Source organism: Hippichthys cyanospilos, chromosome 10 (genome assembly GCF_059441005.1).
Source record: "Hippichthys cyanospilos isolate Australia breed blue-spotted pipefish chromosome 10, RoL_Hcya_1.0, whole genome shotgun sequence".
Taxonomy (NCBI): domain Eukaryota; kingdom Metazoa; phylum Chordata; class Actinopteri; order Syngnathiformes; family Syngnathidae; genus Hippichthys; species Hippichthys cyanospilos.
Window position 1 is genome coordinate 22,469,921 of NC_142378.1, and position 26,422 is coordinate 22,496,342.

Here is a 26,422-nt window from a genome sequence, read left to right on the forward strand (position 1 = left end):
TTCACGTGAAGTGCTTTTTTATTTTTCAAGGTTCAACTATTCATCGTTTTCCTACAATTTACGTTTTTTATACTATTCATATTTAAAGAATTTAGCCTTTTCAAACTGTTCTTACTTTCATTTCATCTTTTCATTCCACAGTTGAACTTTTTTCAGTTTTTTAACTTTGTATTATTCGTAGTTCTTCATAGATTCACGTTCAAAAATACTTCATTCCCTAGTGTGGTCTTACACTGCCCCCCAGTGGCCCAATGGTAGAGTGGTCATCTTCAACATGTCCGTGTCCCGGTTCGGGCAAATCGCGTTTCACGTTTACAGTTCAACTTTCAGCTACAATTCAAGTTTTTGTACCGTAAAAATTGTCTAATGTTAAGTGAATGGTGTTGTTAAGAAGTTTCTGATTATACTTAACGATTTCGTGTTTGAATCGTTCTGTTATTACTATTTACGTATGGACATGTTTCTCCTGTGGTCATGTGATCTTCCTAGCAACCGCCTAGCAACTAATCACAAGTTATGTTTCATTCCTCCACTACCAATCAGGACTCTGTTTACACTATCATAGGTTGTTTTGCTCTTTCACGGGTCAGTCGGCAGGTATCGTTGTAACGGACAGTCATTTTTTCTGCTTTCTATCATTCTGTGGATTATCTAATTCCTTTCATTATTATTCCGTGCGTCCATGAGAATGTAAGTACAGTTTGAATATGTTGTCCGTTCGTGGTTTTGGATACATGTTTACGTTTGCACTGCTTCACTTTGTCCATTAATGTCTAAGTTGTTATTGCACCTAAGTTTGGTATAATTGCTAAAGGCAGATATACTGTACTTTTCATACTTCACTTTTAGTATTCACGTTAAAGTTTCATCCACAAAATGTGCGTGTTTGTCGCAGGTTTGCCGTGTGTGCCAATGTGATCCTTAAGCCGTAAGGGAGTGACGTCACCGCCCACTCAAATCTATTCGGCTCCATTAACCCTTTCCTACCTAACGCACATTTTGGAACGATTGGGTTGAATTCATTCTTCCTATCATTGTACGGTATGTTTGCCTGTGTTGTTTATGTTATTCTAAGCTAATATAGAGTCATGTGAGCATATGATGTAACATATTGTACAATGTTAGTTATGTTAGTTATCAATGTTTAGTGAATGTTCTCTGCTCTCCTTTGCAGAGACCACACACCCACAATCAAACATAGAACACACACAGAACACACAAACACAGAAACACACACACACCAACCCAGATAAATAAATAGAACATTATATACAAATAAAGAGTGGCATGAGCGTGTGCATCGTCTTTATGTTCTGGCCGGACAACCTGATAAGATTGAGGATCCTCTGAATCAGTCAAGTACAGTCCTTTCAAGGAGGTCACAAGTTTGGACGCTACTCCGACACCTCCATTACAGGTGTGATTCAAAAACATGCAGGATACAAGCCCTCGAGGACTGGAGTTTGACACCTATAGTTTAGTTACACAAAGTAATCCATTTCCCATGTTGCCATCGGGCGGCCATCTTAGACCACTGAAGACTCCAACTCCGATCTGCCCTCATGGGCGGCCATCTTGGATATTTTATTAGACGTCTCATTACCTCTCACTACTGCTTCCACCTAGTACGGCATCTGGCTTGGTTAACTCAGCTTGATTCATACGTTTTAGTTTTTTTCAGTTTTTCAACTCTGTATTATTCACATTTCTTCACTGTTTCACATCAATCCACCTCATTCAATCCACCTCATTCAAATGATAAGCTCATTAGCAGGAGTTTAAAACTCCAGTCCTCGAGGGCTGATATCCTGCATGTTTTTGAATCACATCATTCACTTAACATTAGGCCTAATGTCACAGATTCACATTATTCCAGTTCAACTTTTCTCAGTTTGTTAACTATGTAGGATTCATAATTTTTCACAGATTCAAATCATTCTACAGTTCAACTTTTTTTCAGTTTTTCATTCATCTTCAAATTCCACGGTTCAACTTTTTTTCAGTTTTTCAACTTTGTATTCATATTTCTTCACAGATTCACACCATTCAATCGTTCCACATCATTCCACTTTTCAACTCCCAAACCTTCAACGGTTTCACCTTCACACGCAATTTCTTCAGAAATTGCACATTTTCTAGTTATTATTATTATTTTTTTTTTTATTCCGACCGTTTTTTAGGTACGTTTCAACTCATTCCCAGTTCATCCAATTCATGCCGTTCAAACTTCATATCATTCTACATATTCATGTTTAGTGCGGGTCTATTTTTCAAGTTTCAACTTTTCATCGTTTTCCTACAATTTAAGTTTTTGTACCGTAAAAATGGCCTAATGTTAAGTGAATGGGCTGGTCTTCGTGCTTTATTTTTAAACCTTAACGTTTTCGTTATTTCCTATGTCTCGGTGGCTCATGGGATTTGTGTACTGCATTCGCACTTCATGTTCGTGGGTTCAATCCCAGGCTGCGTCTTTTCGCACATTCAGTGTTTTTTTTTTTCATTTAATTCCGTATTTTCTTTTGCTTTCAACTCCTTCCCAGTTAATCCAATTCATGCCGTTCCAATTTCACATTATTCCAGTTAAGCGCCCGAAGGGCGTTTCCATTTTTGGAATTCCAAGTATTCACAGTTTTCCCAGAATTCCCGGTTTCCCACCCCAAAAAGTCCCATTGACTAACATTGGGTCATTTTTTGTTCCATTATTACAGCTTTCCCTTTTCATATTTTCAATATTTAACTCATTCATCTCGTTTTAGGGATCCTTCCCATCATTCCAGTAATTAATACATTCCAATATTTTCCCATAATTCCATATTTTTCATCCTTCAAATATTCATAATTCATTTCCAATGGGAGGGCTTCCCATTCATTCCCAATGGGAGATTAAACATTTTACATTTTGAGCTTTCCTATTTCATATTCATAACATTTATCTCATACATTTCGCCTTATGGCTCATTCCCACCATTGTAACAGTTAATAATTATTAATATTTTCCCATAATTCAATATTTTTCATTTATAACAATTCATAATTCATTCCCAGTGGTGGATTTAACATTTTTTACTTGAAGCTTCTCCACTTCACACTCACATTAATCAGTCAATACATTCCCCAATATCAATACTACTCATATTCACACCTTCCAGTAATTCATAACTATTTTCATATTTTTACCCATAATTCCTCATTCCCATTTTCCTCACCAAACTTTGTAACCTTCTATCTTGGCCATTCCTGCTCCGATTCCCACCGTTCCAACTTTAATCGATTCCCCCGATGCCCGCCATTTCATTCGTGTATCCATTTACCTCTTCCCAAAAATTAAAAATTTTCCCACAATTCCACACACTGTACCTTTAATGAACCAATTCATTTTCAATGAGGTCATTCATTGTGTGGGCGTTTGGCCTTCAGTGACTACTGTTTAGGTAGACAAAGTACTCCATTTACCATGGGGTCGTCAAGCGGCCATCTTGGACACTTGCCCACATACACTAAGACGCCATTTCCCATCAACCCTCAGGGGCGGCCATCTTGGATATCTGATCAGACAGCTCATGAGCGCTCAGCCCAACTTCCACCCAGTATGGCGGCCATCTTGGTTTACTCAGAACAATAAAAACAACACTCTCCTTATGTTGAACATCAAAACTATTAAATATAATCCCCCAAAATTCAAAATTTGAACTTTAAGTGTACTTTTTTCTTACTTTTTGAAATTTTGTGATACTTTACAAAATTTGAAAAATTATTGTTTTTTCACTTTAATGACTATAGGTGTTTGTCCGATTCAGGCCGATTCAGCGTTTAACCATTCATCTTGACCCTTCCTATGAACTCAAAGTGTCATTTACCCACAATGCATCTGTTTTGCTTAAGTTATAGCCCCCTAAAACTCGTGAAAAATCAGATTTTTTATGTTTCCTCTTGTGATATCTCCATTTGCGTCCGACCTATACTTATTGTTTCAATTTTAGGTGTTTCCCATCATGGGTTAGATTGCCAAGAACACCCCCGCACCAACAATTTATAGTTTTTCCCATTTTTTTACCCATAATTCCTCAGTTAATTGTTCTCGCCAAAACATTGTAACCTTCTGTCTTTGCCATTCTTCATCCGATTCCCACCGTTCCAACTTTATATGATTCCATTCATCCCCGCCAATTCATTGGTGTATTCGTTTACCTCTTACCAGAATTCAAAGTTGCACCACAATTCCACACACTGTACCTTTAATGAACCAATTCATTTTCAATGAGGTCATTCATTGTGTGGGCGTTTGGCCTTTGGTGACTACTGTTGAGGTAGTCAAAGTACTCCATTTCCCATGGGGTTGTCAAGCGGCCATCTTGGACACTTGCCCACATACACTGAGACTCCATTTCCCATCAACCCTCAAGGGCGGCCATCTTGGATATCTGATCAGACATCTCATGAGCGCTCAGCCCAACTTCCACCCAGGATGGCGGCCATCTTGGTTAACTCAGAACAATAAAAACAACACTCTCTTAATGTTGAACATCCAAACTATTAAATATAATCCCCCAAAATTCAGAATTTGAACTTTAAGTGTACTTTTTTCTCACTTTTTGAAATTTTGTGATGTTTCAAAAAATTCAAAAAACTTTTGTTTTTTTTACTTTAATGACTACAGGTGTTTGTCCGATTCAGTTTGACTCAGCGTTTACTGTTCATCTTGACCCTGCCTATGACCTCAGGGTGTCATTTACACACAATGCATCTGTTTTGCATAAGTAATAGCCCCCTAAATCTCGCGAAAAATGCAATTTTTTATGTTTCCTCTTGTGATATCTCCAATTGCGTCCGACCTATACTCATCGTTCCAACTTTAGGTGTTTCCCCTTATGGGTTAGATTGCCAAGAACACCTTGCACCAAACATTTCAGGTTTTTCCCATTTTTTTACCCATAATTCCTCAGTTAACTGTTCTCGCCAAAACATTGTAACCTTCTGTCTTCGCCATTCTTCATCCGATTCCCACCGTTCCAACTTTATATGATTCCATTCATCCCCGCCAATTCATTGGTGTAATTATTTACCTCTTACCAGAATTCAAAGTTTTAACACAATTCCACACACTGTACCTTTAATGAACCAATTCATTTTCAATGAGGTCATTCATTGTGTGGGCGTTTGGCCTTCGGTGACTAATGTTCAGGTCGACAAAGTACTCCATTTCCCATGGGGTCGTCAAGCGGCCATCTTGGACACTTGCCCACATACACTGAGACTCCATTTCCCATCAACCCTCAGGGGCGGCCATCTTGGATATCTGATCAGACATCTCATTCAGTTTTTCCCTTCTATCTTTGCCTGTCTTAGTCCATTTCCGACTGTTCCAATTTTAATCGATTCCCCAGATTCCCGCCATTCCATTTTTACCCACAAATCAAAAATTACCCACAATTCCACTTATTCAGTTTTTCCCTTATATCTTTGCCATTCTTCATCCGATTCCTACCGTTCCAACTTTAAACGATTCTCCTAAGTTTTGCCATTTCATGGTGATATCCATTTTCTTCTTCCCAGAATTAAAAAATTACTCACAATTCCACTTTTTCTGTTTTTCCTCTATATCTTTGCCATTCTTCATCCGATTCCTACCGTTCCCACTTTAAACGATTCCCTCAAGTCCTGCCATTTCTAGGTTATATCCATTTACTTCTTCCCAGTATTAAAGAATTACCCACAATTCCACTTTTTTAGTTTTTCCCTTATATCTTTTCCATTCTTCATCCGATTCCAACCGTTCCAACTTTAATCGATTCCCCCAAGTCCCGCCATTCCTTGGTGGTATCCGCTTTTTTCCCCAGAATTTAAAATTTACCCACAATTCCACTTTTTCAGTTTTTCCCTTATATCTTTGCCATTCTTCATCTGATTTCGACCGTTCCTACTTTAATCGATTCCCCCAATTCCTTCCATTCCACATCATTCAACACCTATCCTTTCAGGTGTTTCACCTTCACACGCAATTTCTTCAGGAATTGCACATATTCTAGTTTGGAATATTATTGAAAGGTTTGGAACTGTTTCGACCTGCATGCAACAATATACATAGACCTGGAATGATTTTTAATTTGTTAAAGTTGAAAAGGTAGGTCAAAGATTTGAAAAGTGCTATGTGAATTTTGGCCATTAAATTTAGATTAGAAATTAAGATTTTATGAATTGGAACAACATATAAGAGAATATTTGAATCTGTCATGCCACGCTCTCTACTAAAAAGTCATAATTTCAGCGTAGAGGTTCTCAACGAGCTTGGCGTAGACGTCGAAATGGTAAAAGTGGTTGTTTTTGTCGCCACTTGGTGTCGCTATTTGTATAACAGAACATTATCATATACAGTACTGTGAATGTATTAAGGCCGTGACTCTTAATACAGTATACGTATATGGGACGTTTAGCCCAAATCTGATGTCATTCAGATTAAACTAGGACAAGTGGTATGACCTCTTTAATCTTATAAAAAATTGTCAGAATTGAACATTCATTCATGAGTCATAGCTCACATTGTAAAGCCTAACATAGAGCTGTAATAAACGTTTTTTTTTTAGGTTTCGTTTTTTTTGTAGATCTAGGAGAAACATATAGACCTAATCTGAAGTCAATCGGATGAACCTTAGGGGTGTCAAACTCATTTTTATTGTGGGCCGCATTGTAGATATAGTTTCTAATAGAGATAAATTGTACGTGTGTTTGTCACACGCGAGCTTTGAAATCAGAGGCTGGTAAAAACTTGAAAAGAGAGTGGGATGAAAAGTTTTTTTTCTTTCCCCCAAAATGTTCAAACTTAAAATCAACTTGCAAGTTCAGAATTTTAGCCAGAAACCTGAAGTCGAATCGGCATTTTGTGGGCCACATAAAATGATGTAGTGGGCCAGATCTGGCCCCCAGGCCTTGAGTTTGACACATGTGGTCTAGGACGAAGGGTAATTACTTCTTTATATATCCAAAAATTTGCCCAAATTGGACTTTCAAAAATGCAGAGCTCACATTCAGTACTATATTCAGTACTATATTAGTGACCCCGACACCCTCGCTGAAGTTTCCGAGGCCGAACATTTTTCTGTCGATTCCGTGATGGCAAGCAACGGCGTCCTCAAGCTACCGGAGTTTTGAGAGTGCGCCGCGGTAACATGGTTCGTGCAGGCGAAGGCTCAGTTCGCGCTCCGTGAGATTACGGACGACGCCATGCGCTACTACCACATCGTGTCGGCGCTCTGCAGCTCCACGGCGACCAGGGCAGTGAGTTTCATCACATCACCTCCCGCGCAGGATTTATGTGAGGGGCTCAAAGCGTACCTCCTCAACATTTTAGAACTCTCCCGGACCGAAAGAGCGAGACGACTTCTGGCGATGCAAGGACTGGGGGACACTAAACCGTCCGAGCTTATGGAGAAGATGTTGAACTTGCTGGGCCCGGAGGAGCCCAACTTTCTCTTTATTGAGCTGTTCCTGCATCAGCTCCCTCCGCACGTGCACAGGTTATCTGCACATATCTTAGCACAAATTTAAAGACTTTTAAGACCTTTTCAAGTCCTCTGAAAGGAAAACTTAAGACCTAATGCCGACAGAAGGAAAAACAAAACATACATGCAGCGAGCACCACAGTGGTGTGGTGAGGCTGAACAGCTCATCAGGGAGCTTAAGACTCGTCAGATGGACACAAATCAGGAGCTGATTTTCCATCCTGACGTGGTTAAGTGGATGTATAAACTGTATATGTACATGTATTTCAGGTAGTTTCTAGATTTTGGGCCCACATCGAATAAAAAAAAAAAAAAGACATAGAATAGCCCTAAAACATGAATCTATCATCCTTTTTCTAAATGATGAATAAATGCAAATGTATTCTATAATCTATGTATAGAGGGTTTTCACTGACGTCACATTGTGGGGAGTCACCCGGATGCGCCGCCATTATGGAGGTACTCGACAAACGGAGTAAAATGCCATCATGTGTATCTTGGACAGTTTCAATAAAATGATCAATGTCGAAAAAAAACCTTAGCAAAGCCTGTCGCCGATCCAAAGGCATACATTGACTCAGAACCCAAGAGAAGGCCCGGTATGTGGAAAAATTACAGTTTATCGGGGGTGTCGATCCATTTGAGTTGGCTGACTCAACCTGGATAAACGACGATCTGGCTATTCTTCCCACAATTACATATCCAGATATAGTCAACTACAGTATTTGTTTTTTTTCACCGAGCCCATACACACAGCCGAAGATCTTAAATCCTACAAAGGTTTGAAGGCTTACAACCAGATAGCGTGTGAATGGGTGAGGGAGACGCAACATTTTCAGAAGAATCAGAGCTTAACTCATTTATGCAACATGTGGTAGCTTGATAATAAGAATTATGCCAATGTTTATTTATGTCATAGTGTCATATGTCAAGTCCCTTACATTAAAATAAGCAAACAGTCAGAAAAACACCACAAATAAACATTTTTACAAGTTACTGTTAAAACGTCATCATTGCATTACAGACTTTGTTATTAGTTGCTTGCAATCAATATTTTCTTAACTGAATAAAAAAAAAAATGAGCGGAACAAATTTGGATGTTGTCCGGATTTTCTCCTCTCAGATCCTGGTTGAGTTTTGCCAACCACAGGCGTCTCCTTTCCTCTGATAATTTCTGGCATTCCTCTCCCTGATTTTTGATCACTTTTGGAAGCCTGTAATAGTATAAATGTTTTTCTCGGTCTGCCCGATTTGTGCAACCCGAAACGCGGCAATAATTGACCATTTTTCCTAACGATATTGCAGATATATGTAGCGCCCATGCAGCGTTATGGTACAGAGTAACTCCAAGATGGCGGCTTCCGGGTTTATGACGCAGTTGATGTCGATCTTGATGTTGATGTTGCTCTATAGACCTACTGGATTAGGACCAAGACAGTTGTTAAAAATACATACTCTTTTATTATTCACCCTGCTTCATGAACGTTTTATACTTTCATCAGCCATTCCCGATACCTCTCATCCTCCAACCGTCACTAAACACACACTTTCCCATCGCGAATCGACTCTCACTCTCGCTGCTTGAAACTAGGCTACGCAAACGTAATGCATTGCATCCCTCTTCAGTCACTAAATGATGCAAGTTGCAAGCACGTAGCTCGAGGTGCTGCCTCCAGATGGTGCGGTGGTTAAAATGAAAATTAAGTATGAGACCAGACGGATCGGAAAGACATGAAATTTAAGACCTTATCTCTAAAATTCAAGACATTTTAAGACCTTGAAAGTCAAAATAAATATTTCAGACTTATTAAGACTTTTTGAGGACCCGCGGGGACCCTGGTGCAAACAGCCCTCGCCAGCACGTCGATTACAGACGCGCGCGCTGGCGGAGGAGGCGGATCGCTTCTTCATGGCCACCCAACGTCCAGCGTTACACTCCTGAGACCGGACATTTGCTCTCTCGGCTGCGACCGCGGCGCCTGGCACGGCTCGCGCAACTCCGGTCAACCGAGAAGCCGCGGGTTGGTGTTACTTTCACGCATGTTTCGGGCCCAAAGCTAAAAGGTGCCACCCCCCTTGCACGTATTCAGCGGTAGAAAACCCCACAGCCTGTGTTCAGTCACAGCCGTGAGTGCAGATAAGGAAGGTAGGCTGCTTTTCGTCAAGGACAAACTGTCAGGGCGCGATTTTCTTTGTGACACCGGCACCCATTGGAGTGTTTTGCCTGCCACGGGGGTAGATGCTGAGGGCGTCCGCCCTTGTCGGCTGCCAACAAAGCCCCCATCTGGACAGATGGCACTAAGACTGTAGATTTGTGCTTTGGGGATCGCCGATTCACATGGAACTTTGTCACGACGGATATCGCTTTCCCGTTGCTTGGTGCTGATTTTTTGTTCGCTCATGGATTGCTCGTGGACCTGAGGAATGGCCACCTGGTGGACGCTGTGACTTTTTTCTCAATCGCATGTATCCACGATACAGGGCGGTACGAGGGTCTTTCTAGCTTGCTCTCCGAGGACGTGTATTTGCAGCTTCTGAGTGAGTTTCCGTCCCTGACCGAACCCACCTTTTTGGCCACCGAGACCAGACACAGAGTCGAGCACCACATCGAGACCAACAGGCCTCCCCTCCACGCCCGAGCCCGTCGGTTTTACCCGGACAAGTTGTCTGCTGCCTAGTCCAAATTCTCCAACATGGAGCACCTTGGCATTATCCGCCGTTCGGACAGCCCCTGGGCCTCTCCTCTTCACATGGTCCCCAAGGCAGATGGTGGTTGGCGCCCATGTGGGGACTGTTGCCGCCTCAACGATGCCACCACCCCCAGCCGTTATCCGGTCCCACACATACAAGATTTTTCCGCCCACCTGGCGGGTAAATGCCTGTTATCCAAGGTGTACTTGGTGAGGGGCTACCACATGGTGCCGGTAAACCCCGCGGACATCCCAAAGACTGCTATGATCACGCCATTTGGATGATTTGAATTCCTCAGGATGCCGTTTGGACTGAAAAATGCAGCTCAATCTTTTCAACGATTGATGGACTCTGTGCTCAGGGACATGCCTTTTGTTTTTGTTTACTTGGATGATGTCCTCGTGGCCAGCTCCTCAGTTGAGGAGCACCTGGTTCACCTGCGGGACCTCTTCACCAGGCTCAGTCGGCATGGCCTGATCATTAATCCATCGAATGTGTTTTTGGCGTGACGGCCATCCAGTTCCTTGGACACCTGATTGATGAGGGTGGAGCTGTCCCTCTTCCGGCAAAGGTGGAAGTGGTTTCCGCCTTTCCTCGACCTCGAACAAACCAGCGTCTTCGCGAGTTCCTTGGGATGGTGACCTTATACCACAGGTTCATCCGCCGGGCTGCGCACGTCATGCACCCCCTGTACGAGGCACTATAAGGTAATTCTGCCAACCGCGACATTGACTGGACTGTGGAGAGGGTCAAGGCATTCGAGGACACGTTGTGCCAGGCCGCCATGCTGGCACATCCACGTCCAGGTGTTCCGATCGCCCTCACGACTGACGCATCCGACGTTGCGGTGGGCTCTGTCCTTGAGCAATTGGTCGATGGCGCTTGGCAACCGCTCGCGTTTTTCAGCTGTCAGCTTGTCCCCAGGAAACGTAAATACAGCACTTTCGACAGGGAACTACTTGCTGGTTGGCTGGCAATCCGTCATTTCCGTTATTTTCTGGAAGGCCATGAGTTCACAGTCTTTGTGGACCACAAGCCGTAACGTTCTCCATGTCTAAGGTGGCCGAGCCGTGGTCGGCCCGCCAGCAGCGCCACCTGTCGTCTGTATCCGAATGCACCACAGACACCGCCACATCTCTGGCAAGTCCAATGTGGTTGCCGACTGCCTTTCTAGGCCCTCCATCTGTACTGTGCATCTGAGTTTTGGACTATGATCAAGATGTGCGGCCGCATGTGCGACTTTCCCACCCCGGCAGGAAGGTGTTCATCTCAACCTTGTGGGCCCTCTTCCTCCTCCTCAGGGTTGCACACATCTCCTGATAATGGTGGACAGGATGACCCGCTGGCCAGAAGCCATGCTCCTCATCTCCACGTACATATCGGACGTGACTCGAGCATTCATAGGGACGTGGGTGGCCCGTTTTGGACCCCCCGATGGACCTCTCTTCGGACAGAGGTGCACAGTTCACCTCTGAGCTCTGGAATATGGTTGCAGAGAGCAATGGAGTCAAGCTGCATCGCACAACCGCGTACCACCCACAAGCTAATGTGTTGTGTGAGAGATTCCACCGCTCGTTGAAAGCCGCCTTGCGTGTGAGTTTAACGGACAATAACTGGGTCGACAGGCTTCCCTGGGTCATGCTGGGCCTCAGGACTGCCCCCAAGGAGGATCTTCAGTGCTCGTGTGCTGACCTTGTCTAGGGCCAGAAGTTGAGGGTTCTTGGCGATTTCATCCCAGCAGCTACACATCCCTGGTCCCCATCCGGACAGAGGTTTTCTCCGTCAGCAGGGTCAGTGTCTGCTGCATAAAGAAATACAAGAATTGATCACACTCCCCTCAGATTAATAAAAAACATTGGCTATAAATGCTGCACATTGACTTCCTCCGGTACATCGCGTTTGTCTCAGTACTTTCTTGCACCTCCGAACGCAGTGGCTCTCCTAGCTCTGTTCGTCCTCGTGCAGCTCTGCTAGCGTAAGTATTTCGCTCGGCTGTACTAAGGTAAGTATGGCTCCGTGCACCTCCACCTCATCTGTCGCTTGCGACACCTGCGTTATTCTCATGGAGAGGCTTTCTCTCCTAGAGGGCCGTGTCCGTCAGCTAGAGCAGAGTAGTCTGATAATCATAGATCAGACGGACACATCTGATAGTGACAATGCGGGCCGTAGCCCTCCCGCAATGCCGCTAGCGTCGGCTAGTGCCTAGCCTACCCGCTAGTCCAGCTAGCATTAGCCCTAAGAAGCCTGCTAGCCGCAGTGAGCCTATTCGGACGCATAATCGTTTTAGCCCCCTCGCTAGGCAAACTCCATCTCAGTCTACTGGCTCCTGCACATTAGTTATAGGGGACTCCACATTAGAGCATGTCGGGTCGCAGGCGAGTAGCGAGCCTGCTAGAATGGGTGTGGAGTCGTTAAGGCTAGAATTAACCGGCACTAGGCTGGACTGCTACAACACACATAGCATATTTAGTCTAGGTCACTGCAATCCACACACTGTTTCAATACCTAATGCTGAATGCCCTAATGATCAGATTTCTGCGGAAGTGGTGTTGATTAAGGAAAATAACCCTGCCTCTTTAATCAGTAAGTCTAGTGACAAAGTGCCTAGGCGGAATATTAATATCAATATGCGCGCTGTAGCCGTCAACAATCGAATTCCTACTTTACTAACATTGCGACGAGGTTTTAATTACTCAAAATACAGAGCAAGCCCCAGCCATAAAAAATCTTGTTGGTATTAGTACTACCAACACGAGGACTCAGAATAGTCCAGGAAAAATTTCCCAGTTTTAATTCGGCTTCATAAATATTAGGTCACTCCCTTCAAAAGCCCTTCTTGTAAATGATCTTATGACAGATCAAAATCTTAACGTGCTTGGTCTCTGCAAAACCTGGCTAAAACCAAATGAATTCTTACCATTAAATGAGGCCTCACCCGCAAACTTTGTGGGCTCACATGTTGCCCGTCCTTGTAAAAAAAGGGGGGGGGGGGGGTGTCGCCCTAATTTCAGAATCAGATTTTAGGCTTAGCACGAGCACGAGTCACACTTTCAAGACATTTGAGGCTCTCGTTATGCGATCGAGCTCCTCACCACCATTCTATGTGGTAGTTATTTACCGTCCTCCCGGTCCATACTCTGGATTCTTAGACGAATTCCCTGAACTTATGGCTGACTTAATAACTCACACAGATAATATATTAATTATGGGTGACTTCAATATTCATATGAACTCCCCATTGGAGCCACTTACTGTAGCTTTTCAAGCAATAATCGATGCATTTGGTTTTACACAAATAATAAAAGCAGCAACAAACCGGAATGGTAATATCTTAGACTTGGTGCTGACCCGTGGCCTAACTGCCTCAAACTTCACAATTCTGCCACATACTAACGTTATGTCTGATCATTATCTTATAACATTTGAAGTCCTAGCTCAGTGTGGTCTTGTTGTCCACAACCAAGGCTTTAAGAGCCGTGATATTAATTCTTCAACCACTGCTGCACTTTCTGAATTACTGCCTTCCGCAACAGCTACCTTTCCGTCTTTCACTGGTTCAGTCGATAAGCTCGCGAATGATTTTAATTCGATTCTTTTTAAATTCCCTAAACTATTGCGCCGCTGAAACTTAAAACTCGTCCGAAGCGGCACACTCCGTGGTTTACAGAGGAAACGCGTACGTGTAAATTGTTAAGTAGACAACTTGAGCGTAAATGGCGAACAACTAAACTTGAGGTTTTCCGTCAGGCCTGGTGCGATAGCTTGCTGAAATATAAAGAGGCTCTTAGGTTAGCAAAAACAAATTACTTTTCCAAAATGATTAGTCTTAATAAAAACAACCCAAAATATTTATTTGAGACGGTAGCGCAGCTAACACAGCAGCAGCAGGTTAATCATAGTTCCTTCCATTCAGCACACAATTTCATGCAATTCTTTACTCAGCGGACTCAGCTAACAAGGGACGAAATAAAAAAGGCAGCGCCGCTTACCCCCTCGACTGTGATTGTTGATGCTAGTTCGGACAATAAGGTTTAAGAAAGTCTGGTTACCCTGTCCCAGTTTGATTTAGTATCCCTGGAGTGTCTTACACACCTGGTCAATGCAGCAAAGCCGACGTCCTGCATGCTCGACCCGCTTCCAGGCAAACTCGTTAAAGATTTATTCCCGGTCTTAGGGTCATCTGTCTTGAATATTATCAACCTGTCACTCTCCTCTGGCATTGTACCTGAAGCTTTTAAGACGGCCGTCATTCAACCATTACTTAAGAAACCTCACCTAGATCCTGAAGATCTCCTTAACTATAAGCCAGTGTCACACCTTCCGCTTATCGCCAAAATTCTTGAGAAAGTTGTAACACAACAGCTTAGCGATTTTATGATAGACAACAATAGATTTGAACTCCTTCAGTCAGGTTTTAGGGCCAACCACTCAACTGAGACAGCCCTAGTAAAAGTGACGAATGATCTTCTCTTAGCCTTGGATTCCAACATCTCATCAATATTATTACTGCTTGATCTTAGTGCCGCATTTGACACTATTGATCATCATATTCTTATAGAACGTCTTAGATCATGTGTTGGTATCTCGGGATCAGCACTTTCTTGGTTCAGATCTTACATCCTGGGAAGGACGCATAGTGTCTCTTACGGCGATGCGATCTCTGAATCTTTCTCCGTCTCGTGTGGTGTCCCGCAGGGGTCAGTACTTGGTCCCTTACTGTTCAAGATCTACATGATTCCTCTTGGCGATATTGTACATAAACATGCTATTAGTTTTCATTGCTATGCTGATGATACCCAACTGTATATGCCTTTAGAAATAACAGATCCATACAAGTGCAGTAAACTGGAGGCCTGCCTTGCCGAGATTAAACAATGCATGTGTTCCAATTTTCTGCTTCTCAACCCTAGTAAAACAGAGATGTTAATTATTGGCCCTGCTCATCATCAGCACTTGATTAAGAATACCACGTTGAACCTGGACAACTGTACTATTTCCCAAAGTAGTTCAGCAAAAAATCTCGGCGTGATGTTTGACTCAACTCTCTCCTTTTGAATACATATTAATAACATGACAGGAACGGCGTTTTTTCACCTTCACAATTATTTGTTTTCCCATGTCCTACATTAAAAGCCAGCAATCTGTACAGAATGCAGCAGCAGGACTATTGACAAGGACGAGAAAGTTCGATCACATTACTGCATTTCCAATAGACATGAGATGTGATTTTAAGGTGCTGTTAATTACTTATAAAATTTTACACGGTTTAGCGCCTTCCTATCTCGTCGACTTAGTATCACCATATGTTCAGTCCCGACAACTTTGATCACAAAATGCCGGTTTGCTATCGACCCCACGGGCTAAAAAGAAGTCTGCGGGATCAAGGGCATTTTCCATTCGCGCGCCAGTACTATGGAATGCCCCACCTATGGAAGTTCACGCAGCCACCTCAGTAGAAATTTTTAAAGCCCGACTAAAAACACATTTATAGTCAAAAGCATTTAGTTGATTGAGCCTGTCTGCAGCTTTCTTCTTTTTTCCTTTTTCCTGCCCCCCTCCTCTCCTGCTCGGAGAGGGGACTAGCTAGATGGTGAGGGTTGACTTGACCGCCTCCATTTGGTCCTGCGCTGATCGACCATTGCGGGTTAGGAGATCAGCCGTCTGCAGTCCAATTGGTTGGAATGTGGGATGGTTCCTGCCCAATGGCTTTGCCTGCTGTCAAGACATCACTGCACTATATAGCACAATATGTTTTCTGTAATCTATATTATTTATGTGTATGTCTGTATTTGGTACATTGTTATGACCCGTGGGTCATATGTAGTTTTTGTTTGGGTTCTGCTGTGTTCTCCTTTGTTTGTGTGTGTGCGTGTGCATGAGTGCCTTTTGGTTGGAGTGTGTCAATTGTGTGCAGGTGGCGTCATCCCATTGGCTGGCTCTCCTGATTTGCCGCCCTATTTAAACAGCCCACGGACCAAACTCTGTCTCTCTCCGGTCATCCCACTGCCAGAAAACGCCGCATCAGGAACTGTTCAGAATAGTGTGATTTAGTGTTTGCTAGGTGTGTTTGTTAGGTGTGCTTGTTAGGTGTGTGTTTGTTAGACTCTGTAGATCGAGCAGTAGTAGGAGGGGGACGCCGTTTTTGTTTAACCCTTTTTCTCCTGTTTTTGCGTTTTGGTAGATAGTGAGCCAACTGTCATTTGTTTCCTTTTTGTTTGGCTAGTTAGTTAGGGATTCAGAAGATCTTTTGTTTATTATTTTGTGTGTTTGCTCTCCCTCCGAAGACAATAAAAGCTGCTGTTTTCTGTTCAACACGTTTAGTTTCACGGGCCTTTTCTGGTGGTGAGGGTACAGACGGGGGAGCACACACATGTTATATCCCAGTTCCCCTAGGCTAGGTGTAACATATTGGGGGCTTGTCCATTTTTTCGGTTTGTCTTTGGGTGAGTATCGTTTGTTTTTGTTATCTCTACTTGTTTGTTGGCAGTTTTTTCTTTTGTGGTGGTGCCGGGTATGGAGTTTAAGGTAGAAGATTTTGTTTCTAATTCAACAATTAGCAAACTTGAGAAATGCAATAAGAATCACTTGATTTTGATTGCTGCTGCTTTTGATGTGCCTGTGCCACCCAACAGCAAGAAGCGGGAGTTAAGAGCTTCTGCACCAGAACCCATATGAAAGGGGTTTGTTCATTGACCCAGCCCCTGAGGAGGGAGCTGAACTGGGTGCTGAGCCTGGTGTTCCTGCCCCACTCCGCACCTCCCCAGTCCAAACTGGCATGACGGCAGAGGAGCTCAGATTGACTCTGCGCATAAAGGAGGTTGAGGTGCGAAATCGGGAGTTGGAGGTGGAAGCCATTATGTTGAGGTTGAAGGCTCTGGAGCTAGAGCGGGGAGCTGCTGCGACGGCTCATCCCTCAACCGCACAGTCACCGTCCACTGGTACGCCCCAGGACAGTTTTGATGTTGGTCGGCACATCGCATTAGTTCCTCCCTTTAGAGAGTCCGAAGTGGACTCGTATTTTAACGCCTTCGAGCGTATTGCAGCTATGTTGAAGTGGCCTAAGAATGTATGGCCTCTTTTGTTGCAGTGTAAACTTGTTGTCAAAGCTCAAGAGGTTTGCAATTCTCTTTCGATTGAGGACAGCCTAAATTATGACACTGTGAAAGCCACCGTCCTCCGTGCATATGAATTAGTGCCGGAAGCATATCGGCAAAATTTTAGAAAATGTAAAAAAAACTGCCACACAAGCATATGTGGAGTTCGCTAGGGAGAAAAGTTTGTTGTTTGATAATTGTTGCCAGGCCAGTAAGGTTCAAACATTTGAGAATTTGCGTGAGCTTATTTTGATTGAGGAATTTAAGAATTGTCTTCCGGAAAGAATTGTAGTGTATTTGAACGAGCAGAAAACTGCTTGCCTCGCAGATGCCGCTGTGTTGGCGGATGAATTCGCTTTGACGCACAAGAACGTGTTCGCCTCTTTCGTTCGTCGTGATTTGGTCTCCACTGACCAGTCCTTAAAAGGAAAGAGCTGATCAAAAGTGGGAAAACCCCATCAATGATCGGCTTGATCCGAACCACAGCACCCTCCACGCAGCGCATGAATTTGGCAAAACCAAAAGCAGAGGTCGATACAGATTTTAGACTGTTCATCTATAATGGCTCTGTTGCGTTGGTGGGAAACAAAGAGCCGGTTCCGATTATTATCCTGCGGGATACAGGCGCAAAACAAACAGTTATCCGCGGGGATGTCCTCCCTTTCTCGGCTGAGTCATATTGTGGCTCAGACGCCTTAGCGTGGGGGGTAAAGCTGAGCGTAGTGCGCGCACCCTTGCATTTTGTTAATTTGAGTTCTCGTTTTGTGTCTGGCAAAGTTAAAGTTGCCGTGAGGTCACAGCTAACAATAGCTGTGGTGGATCTGATACTCGGAAACGATTTGGCGGGCGGAAAAGTTTTTCCTCCACCCGAGGTAATTGAAAATCCGTGCGCGACTGTTTGTAATTCTGACCTGGTTGGGCCAGACGCGTTGCCCCTATTTCCTGTGTGTGCTGCGACTCGTGCTCAGGTGCGAAAATTTGAAGATTTGGTTGATCTTAGCGACTCTTTTATATGTCCCTCAGATCCACCAAAAACACTCAAGGAGTGTAAGTGAAATGAGCCTATTTCTGTTGAGCTCGAGCCTGATGTAAACCTTACTCTGCCTGTAAACAAAGAACAGCTGATATCTGCTCAAAAATCTGATAGTTGCTTTTTCCATTGTTATGCCCTGATTGAAAAACTAAATTGCAAGAAGTCTGTGTTTTACCACCTTGATGATGGTGTCCTCATGCGCCAATGGTCTCCTGAAACTGGTCTTACACATGAGTCAGTGTGTCAAAATGTAGTTCCACAACCATTCCGTTCCCAAGTTCTGAGCTTGGCTCATGAGCATTGTATGTCCGGCCACTTGGGCATTAAGAAAACCTACAATCGTGTGCTCCGTTTTTTCTTCTGGCCAGGTCTCAAGTCCGACGTCGTAAAATACTGTCGCTCGTGCCCAACCTGTCAAATTTCCTGCAAACCCAAGCAAGTGATTCCTTCTGCTCCATTGAAGCCAATCCCTGTCCTAGGCAAACCATTTGAACATGTTCTTATAGATTGTGTTGGTCCGCTTCCAAAGACAAAATCTGGCAATCAGTACATCCTTACCATAATGTGTGCTGCCACACGTTTATGGCGTTATATTTGTGCCACAATTACGCACGCGCGGAAAAAAATTGAGCGTTCAAAATAAAACTGAGCGAGCGAAAACAGATTTTGAGCGCAGAAAAAAGTTCTTGGTTAAGGTTAAGTATCTGCTTGACCATGGTTTGGCTGTCTCAAGTTCCAGCGCTTGGAGTTCATCTTCGTTGCTTGTACCCATACCTGACCAGACACCACGCTTCTGTAATGACTACCGGAAGGTTAATGCGGTCACAAAACCAGACTCATTCCCGCTGCCCCGGATGGATGACTGTGTTGATCGTGTGGGAGCTGCGAAGTTTGTCACCAAATTAGACCTTCTTAAAGGCTATTGGCAGGTGCCTCTAACAAAACGCGCGTCCGAAATTAGTGCCTTCGTCACGCCCGATCAATTCTTACAATACACAGTCATGCCGTTTGGACTGCGTAACGCAGCAGCCACCTTCCAGCAGCTAATGAATATGGTTCTTGGTGATGTCAGTCACTGTGAGGTCTACCTCGATGACATTGTGGCATATTCGTCGGTCGTGGACTGAACATTTGAAAACGCTTCATGAGATCTTTGGCCGTTTGCGCGCAGCCTCGCTAACGCTTAACCTAGCCAAATGTGAATTTGGTAAGGCGGTTGTCACCTATTTGGGGAAGGAAGTCGGTCAGGGCCAAGTTTGCCCTGTAACAGCAAAAGTTCAGGCCATTGTTGATTTCCCGGCTCCCCAAACTCCTCGTGAGCTCCGCCGGTTTTTTGGAATGGCTGGATACTATCGGGCATTTTGTAGAATTTTTCCTGACGTTGTAGCTCCGCTTACAAGTTTCGCAAGCCCCAAATCGCCATACCTGTGGTCGGAACTCTGTCAAACGGCTTTTGAAGCTGCCAAAGCTCTCCTCTGCAACGCCCCTGTGCTCGCGGCTCCAAATTTTGCGCGCCCCTTCAAGCTGGAGGTGGACGCTAGTGCGCTCGGCACTGGTGCGATGCCACTACAGGAAGATGATCATGGCCTTGATCATCCCATCTGTTACTTCTCTAAGAAGTTCAAAAAGCACCAGTTACACTACAGCACCATCGAAAAAGAGGCATTGGCCTTGTTATTGGCTTTACAGCATTTCAAGGTGTACCTTGGTTCCAGCCCAATACCAACCATTGTATTCTCTGACCACAATCCGCTCGTGTTTTTGTCTCGGATGCAGAACAGCAACCAGCGCCTGACACGCTGGTCGCTGTTGCTCCAAAACTTTGATGTGGAGATTCGTTACAAGAAAGGACTTTAGAACGTCATTGCCGATACCTTGTCCCGATCCCATTAATCGCACATTTACTCTAGGGGGTAAATGTCCGATTTTTAGGTAGGGGGGTGTTATGACCCGTGGGTCATATGTAGTTTTTGTTTGGGTTCTGCTGTGTTCTCCTTTGTTTGTGTGTGTGCGTGTGCATGAGTGCCTTTTGGTTGGAGTGTGTCAATTGTGTGCAGGTGGCGTCATCCCATTGGCTGGCTCTCCTGATTTGCCGCCCTATTTAAACAGCCCACGGACCAAACTCTGTCTCTCTCCGGTCATCCCACTGCCAGAAAACGCCGCATCAGGAACTGTTCAGAATAGTGTGATTTAGTGTTTGCTAGGTGTGTTTGTTAGGTGTGCTTGTTAGGTGTGTGTTTGTTAGACTCTGTAGATCAGGGGTGGGCAATTCCAGGCCTCGGGGGCCGGTGTCCTGCATGTTTTCCTCTTTTCTCTCTCAAACACACCTGATTCAAATGATTAGGATTATTCTCAAGGTCCAGCAGAGCTTGTTGATGAGCTAATGGTTTAAATCAGGTGTGTTAGGGAGAGAAAACTGGAAAACACGCAGGACACCGGCCCTCGAGGCCTGGAGTTGCCCACCTCTGCTGTAGATCGAGCAGAAGTAGGAGGGGGATGCCGTTTTTGTTTAACCCTTTTCTCCTGTTTTTTCGTTAGTAGCGCCTCCATTGGGTCCTGCGCTGGTCGACCATCACGGGTTAGGAGTTCGGCCGTCTGCGGTCCACCTGGCTGGAATGTGGGATGGTTCCTGCCCAATGGCTTTGCCTGCTGTCAAGACATCACTGCACTATATAGCTCAATATGTTTTCTGTAATTTATATTGTTTCTGTGTCTGGTACATGCAGCCTCCACTTCGACCTGTGGGCCTGGAAGGGGGCTCCTCCCACCTGTGGTCCCTTCTGGAGGTTTCTGATTTTCCCCAAATTGGGTTTTTGAGTTTTTCCTTCCCCTTCTGGGAGCTTTGACAGGGGATGCTGTTGTGTACCTTATACTGAAAAGATGTCTCTGTACGATCTCTTTTCATCTGTGAAGCCCTTTGAGACTTCGGTGATTTAGGGCTATATAAATAAAATTTGATTGATTGATTGATTGATAAACTTCATACCTGTGGAGCAGATACTTACGTCACAGGAGAAATAGGAACACAGCCACTCATTCGGCTGTGTTGCCGACCCATCTATGTTGCAGACCACACTGGTTTTACTGCACAATGCCACTGAGAGCCTTACAATAAAAATTGTCTAAAATCTAATCCAATACATCAACTGGGCAACGAGATGTAACATACGACGCTGAAGTTGGCTTCACGGGCGCGCTCCCGAGAATCCAGCATTCCATTAGTTAGATCAGGCATGTCCAAAGTCCGGCCCGGGGGCCAAATGCGGCCCATGGTCAATTTCCATCCGGCCAGCAGCCTCCGTCATAAAATCAATAACGTCTGGCATGCATGGAGAATGAATACATTGGGCAGCAGCGCCGTTACGTGCGTGTGCTAATTGCTGCCTTCTATAGGCTCAATTAGGAACATTAAATTAGTATATGAGTAATTGACTTTCTAAACTTGGCTTTCTAAAATGGCGACAATCAACAAAAGGTGGAAAGTTGGCTGGGAGGGCCGACGGTTCAAGGATGAGTGGAAATTGGACTATTTCTTCACTGAAATACGGAACAACTGTGTCTGCTTATTTGTAAAGAGACAGTGGCTGTTTTTAAAGAGTTCAATGTGAAGCGACATTACCAAACAAAACATGACGTATATGGCAAGATCACAGGTAATGAAAGCAGCAAGAAACTGTAACATCTTGAAGCTAGTTTAATCTCACAGCAGCAATATTTTACAACTTTTACCAACAGCTGGATAAGGACAAGCCCGAGAGATTCGAGCATTTGGTAACAAAATGCTAAGCTTGTTCGGGTCGACGTATTTATGTGATAAGACATTCTCGGTTATGAACTTAAATAAGAGCCGTGTGAGGACACAGCTATAACGTACAAGACATCTTGCGCATCCATACTACTGCCATAGAGCCACACCTGGCCTTTGTCCTGCCCTCCAGATCTCAGTTTCACCCATCACACTCATGCGGACAAGTCATTTTTCATTTATGATCAGTCTGAAAACATTTTATTTTTTAAGTTTTCACTCCAGAATAATAACCATTTAAAAATCCAATCAACATGTATAGTTACTAATGTCATATTTTAAATGAGCCCTGCACTTGTTGATATGACTATTACTTGTTCATTTCTCTGTTACTGTGTTTACAATTTTTATAAATATTAAACTGCCATGGTGAGATTTTTTTATGTTTCAAATATAATTTGCACCCAAGAATACAATTACTTTTGTTCAACTGTTACAAAAAAGTTAATTAAAGTGTTAAAAATCAAGTAAAGTTAAGTGAATATTCAATTTCAATATTTAATGTCAATTCAATTTTGATATGCACGTTATGCAACATCAGCATCCACAATGCTAAAGTAAGCGAGAACCAAGCTATTTTAAAAGATCTCATTAATGCCACCTACTTCCTTGCCAAAGAGCAGCTAGTATTTCGTGGAAATGATTAAAGTGCAGACTCCACCAGTCATGGCAACTATATTGAACTTTTACATGCTTTTTCTGGGAAAGATGACAGGCTAGCTTGAAATTTGAAGACATCCAGTGTATTTTCTGGCTTGTCAAACAGAATGGTTTAATTGAAACAATCGCTGGCGTAATTAGAAATGACATTAAGAATGAGATCTGTGCAGCCCCATTTGTTGCTGTAGAAGTTAATGAGACCACAGATGTCACAAATCAAGCACAAATTTGTTATATTGGGCTATGTGGCCAAAATGGAAACAGATTGTGAGGTGAAGGAGGCGTTCTTGGGCTTTGATAATGTGAGCGAGGACAGACGAGCTGCTGCAATTGCTGAGTACATCCTGGGAGTGTTGGAGAAGTACAGTATGACTGTGATGAAAAGCTTGTAGCTCAAACCTATGATGGAGCAGCTGTAATGGCCTCAGACCTTAATGGAGTCCAAGCTAAAATTAAAGAGAAAGTACCCGAAGCCATTTTTACACACTGTTTTGCACACAAGGTGCTATTGCATTCGGCAAAATGCAAGCCCAAGTGTCGCGTGTTTTTTTAAAACAGCTGAAGGACCAGCTCATTTTTCAGCAAAGCGCACTCACTTACTGGATGATGTTGTCAAGCGCCGTTTACGACGAGCAGCTGCAAGTTGGAGCTCCAACTGGTGCATGGAGCTCCAACTCAGGACTGGTGCAGACAATAAGCATGCACTACATTGACCTGCGTGCTTTATTTGGAATCATTTTAGATCATCCAGTGCGTAATATTGACGCACAGATGATGACAGCTGGATACCAACTGTGGTTGTCAAAAGCGTCAACTTTCTCCTGATGGCATAATAAGGACATTTTCAATAAAACTGACGTGCTTTTTAAAGTGCTAGATAACAAAGTGATGGACTTAGAATATTGTCTTTCACACATTCATGACACTGTTGCATCTCTCGATTGCATGACGCATGAGTTTGACAATTTCAATGTCAAATTTGAGAATAAATGTAGCCAACTTGGACTGACAGAATGGAGCCAGAGAGTTGATTAAAACTGACAGAAAACAAGTGTTTTGAAACATTCTGGACAACATTAGCTGTCAAATGAAGGCTAGGTTTGATCATTTTGGTGAGCTACCATTCCTTGGTTTGGTGGGCTGCACAAAATTCTGGGAAATGTCACAATGCTTTGATGACAAAAAAAATGAAAAGCCTTGCTAAATTTGTTAAGTATTTTGACTTCGTGAAACTGAAGGCAGGTCAAGTTGGACTATATAGTTCACAAACAATAAAGGATGAATGCAACTCTCCGGGTCAGCTTCTCGGTTTTTTGGCCCAAAAAGATCTAATTGAAACTGTTTCTGAGGCAGCATAATTTCTCATGCTCGTGCTCACGGGTCCAGTGACTACAGCATATGTGGAGAGTTCATTTTCAGCCCTGAAAAGACAAAAGCGACCAAGGACGACTTTCTTCCCTAGCACTGATCTTCATCGAGACAGAGACAAAAAGGAAGACTTCTAAAGCAGGTCATTGATGCTGACAGGGGGGTTCACACTTTTTCAGCACGTGAGCTCCTTAAAAAATGACTTTGCTTGTCAATAGGGGGTGTCAACCCCCCGCGAAGTCTGAAATCCGCGAAGTAGGGTATCAGTCCCTAGATTTCTATGTACGCCCCAGTACAGCCGCAGTAACCATAAACAATCCTTTTTTTTTTGTATTTTTTTTTTAACTTCACATATATTTTGGCTCATGGATGGTGTATCATGTAGTATCTGTTGAATAATAAATCAACAACAATCTTAAAGTCAGTAAACTAACATAAACATTTGCCAAGCTTAAATCTATGAATTTACTGTATTTTTATACTTAGCCGACATTAGCGGGTTAGCAACAACTAACTACTCACTATAAAGTGCAACCTCTTCACAAACTAACACATAAACAGAATAAACACACATCGCTTACTAAACATAGGCAGTAGCGTGCGTTATCAACATAAACAATAACAAACTATAAACATATTACAAGGGATTGTTGTCATTCACTACGTCACCGTAACGAGCTGAATGACGCACAGAACGTAAAACAGGAAAGGGAAATGCAACGCGAACCGACAAAAGTCTACGTTTTAAAATAAGCTAACAAACGTCACGAACTCTAACGCTTGAAGAATTCTTATCATAGTTAACTAATATTACTTAGTTATTTAATGAACACAGTATTTTATAATGTACTTTTTCGCTTTTTTAATTTTTTTTTTCAATTTTTGCGCATTTTTTAAATTATTTTCTTTATTTCTAAATATTTTTAATTTTCCCTGGAAAACCCCGCGAAGTACTGAAACCGCGAAGTAGAATCACTGTACTAGCGTCTCTTTTCTTGGATTGTCTATGGTAGATAAAAAGACTGGAATAATTGAGGAGGTACAACCTTTGTTCTTTTGTCGCACTACTCTGATGTGACTTGTGATACCTTTTCTATCTCTTGTTCGTCTTTTGAAAGTTTTTCATTTGTCTTTACCATCTGTTTGTCTTTCTTCTCTCTATCCATTTCAACAGCAGAAGCATGTATGCAAACTTCAATAACATTAAGGTCTACTTAAGCATCTACTGATTGTGATAACATCGATATGAAAATTGTGAAAAGGGTCATTGAGGCGATTTCAAAACCATTAACTTTCATCTGTAACTGATCATTCCAAACCGGTAAATTTCCAAACAAAATGAAAATAGCTAAGTTTGTGCCGCTGTATAAAACTGGGGAGAGATACCACTTCACAAATTACAGGCCTGTTTCTTTACTACCACAATTCTCAAATATTCTAGAAAAAATATTCAACAATAGATTAGACAAATTCATAGATAAACATAAATTACTATCTGACAGTCAATATGGGTTCCGATCAAACAGTTCAACTTCACTGGCATTAATGGAACCAATTGAGGAAATCACTAACGCTATAGAACATAAACAGCATGTAATTGGAATTTTCATCAACCGCAAGAAAGCTTTCGACACAATCAATCATGATATAGGAATCAATAAACTGGAATGGTATGGGATCAGGTGGATAGTTTTGCACTGGGTGAAGAGTTATTTAAGGGACAGGAGACAATTTGTCAAGCTGGGAGACTGTTCTTTCTCATGCTTGGACATTGCTTGTGGCGTCCCCCAGGGGTCAGTACTGGGTCCAAAATTATTCATTTTGTACATAAACGACATCTGTAAAGTCTCTATGGTTTTAAAATTAGTTTCATTTGCAAACGACACAAATATTTTTTGTTCAGAGGGGGATTTCAAGATTTTGGGCATGATCACTACAGAAATGTGCAAATTATAGAAGTGGTTTGACAGAAACAAATTATCATTAAATCTAAACAAAACTAAATTTATGTTATTTGGGAATTCTAAGAGGGACATTCAAGCAGTAATACAGGTAGATGGGGTTGACATCTTGAGGCTTCACGAAATAAATTTCTTGGTGTAATTATGGACGATAAAATATCAAATGGAAATCTAACATAAAACGTGCAAAACAAATTATCATGGAGCATCTAAGTACTAAGTAAGGCATAACACTATCTGGACCACAAATCACTCCACATTCTCTACAATGCTCTAATATTGCCATTCCAAGCTTCTGTGCAGAGATCTGGGGC

At 43.0% G+C, this 26,422-nt stretch overlaps 1 long non-coding RNA gene across 4 annotated transcripts; it reads left to right on the plus strand.

The window, feature by feature from the left end:
• The first annotated feature begins 13,218 nt into the window (after positions 1-13,218).
• Positions 13,219-21,280, plus strand: LOC148417536 (uncharacterized). 4 transcript variants are annotated; one of them, XR_015866889.1, is made up of 4 exons: positions 13,219-16,248; positions 16,509-16,630; positions 20,372-20,518; positions 20,856-21,280. It is a non-coding gene; the product is annotated as an uncharacterized LOC148417536 (long non-coding RNA). The 4 variants fall into 4 exon arrangements; XR_015866887.1 differs by having other exon boundaries at positions 13,219-16,630; XR_015866888.1 differs by lacking the exons at positions 13,219-16,248; positions 16,509-16,630 and having other exon boundaries at positions 20,256-20,518; positions 20,853-21,280.
• Positions 21,281-26,422: the final 5,142 nt, after the last annotated feature.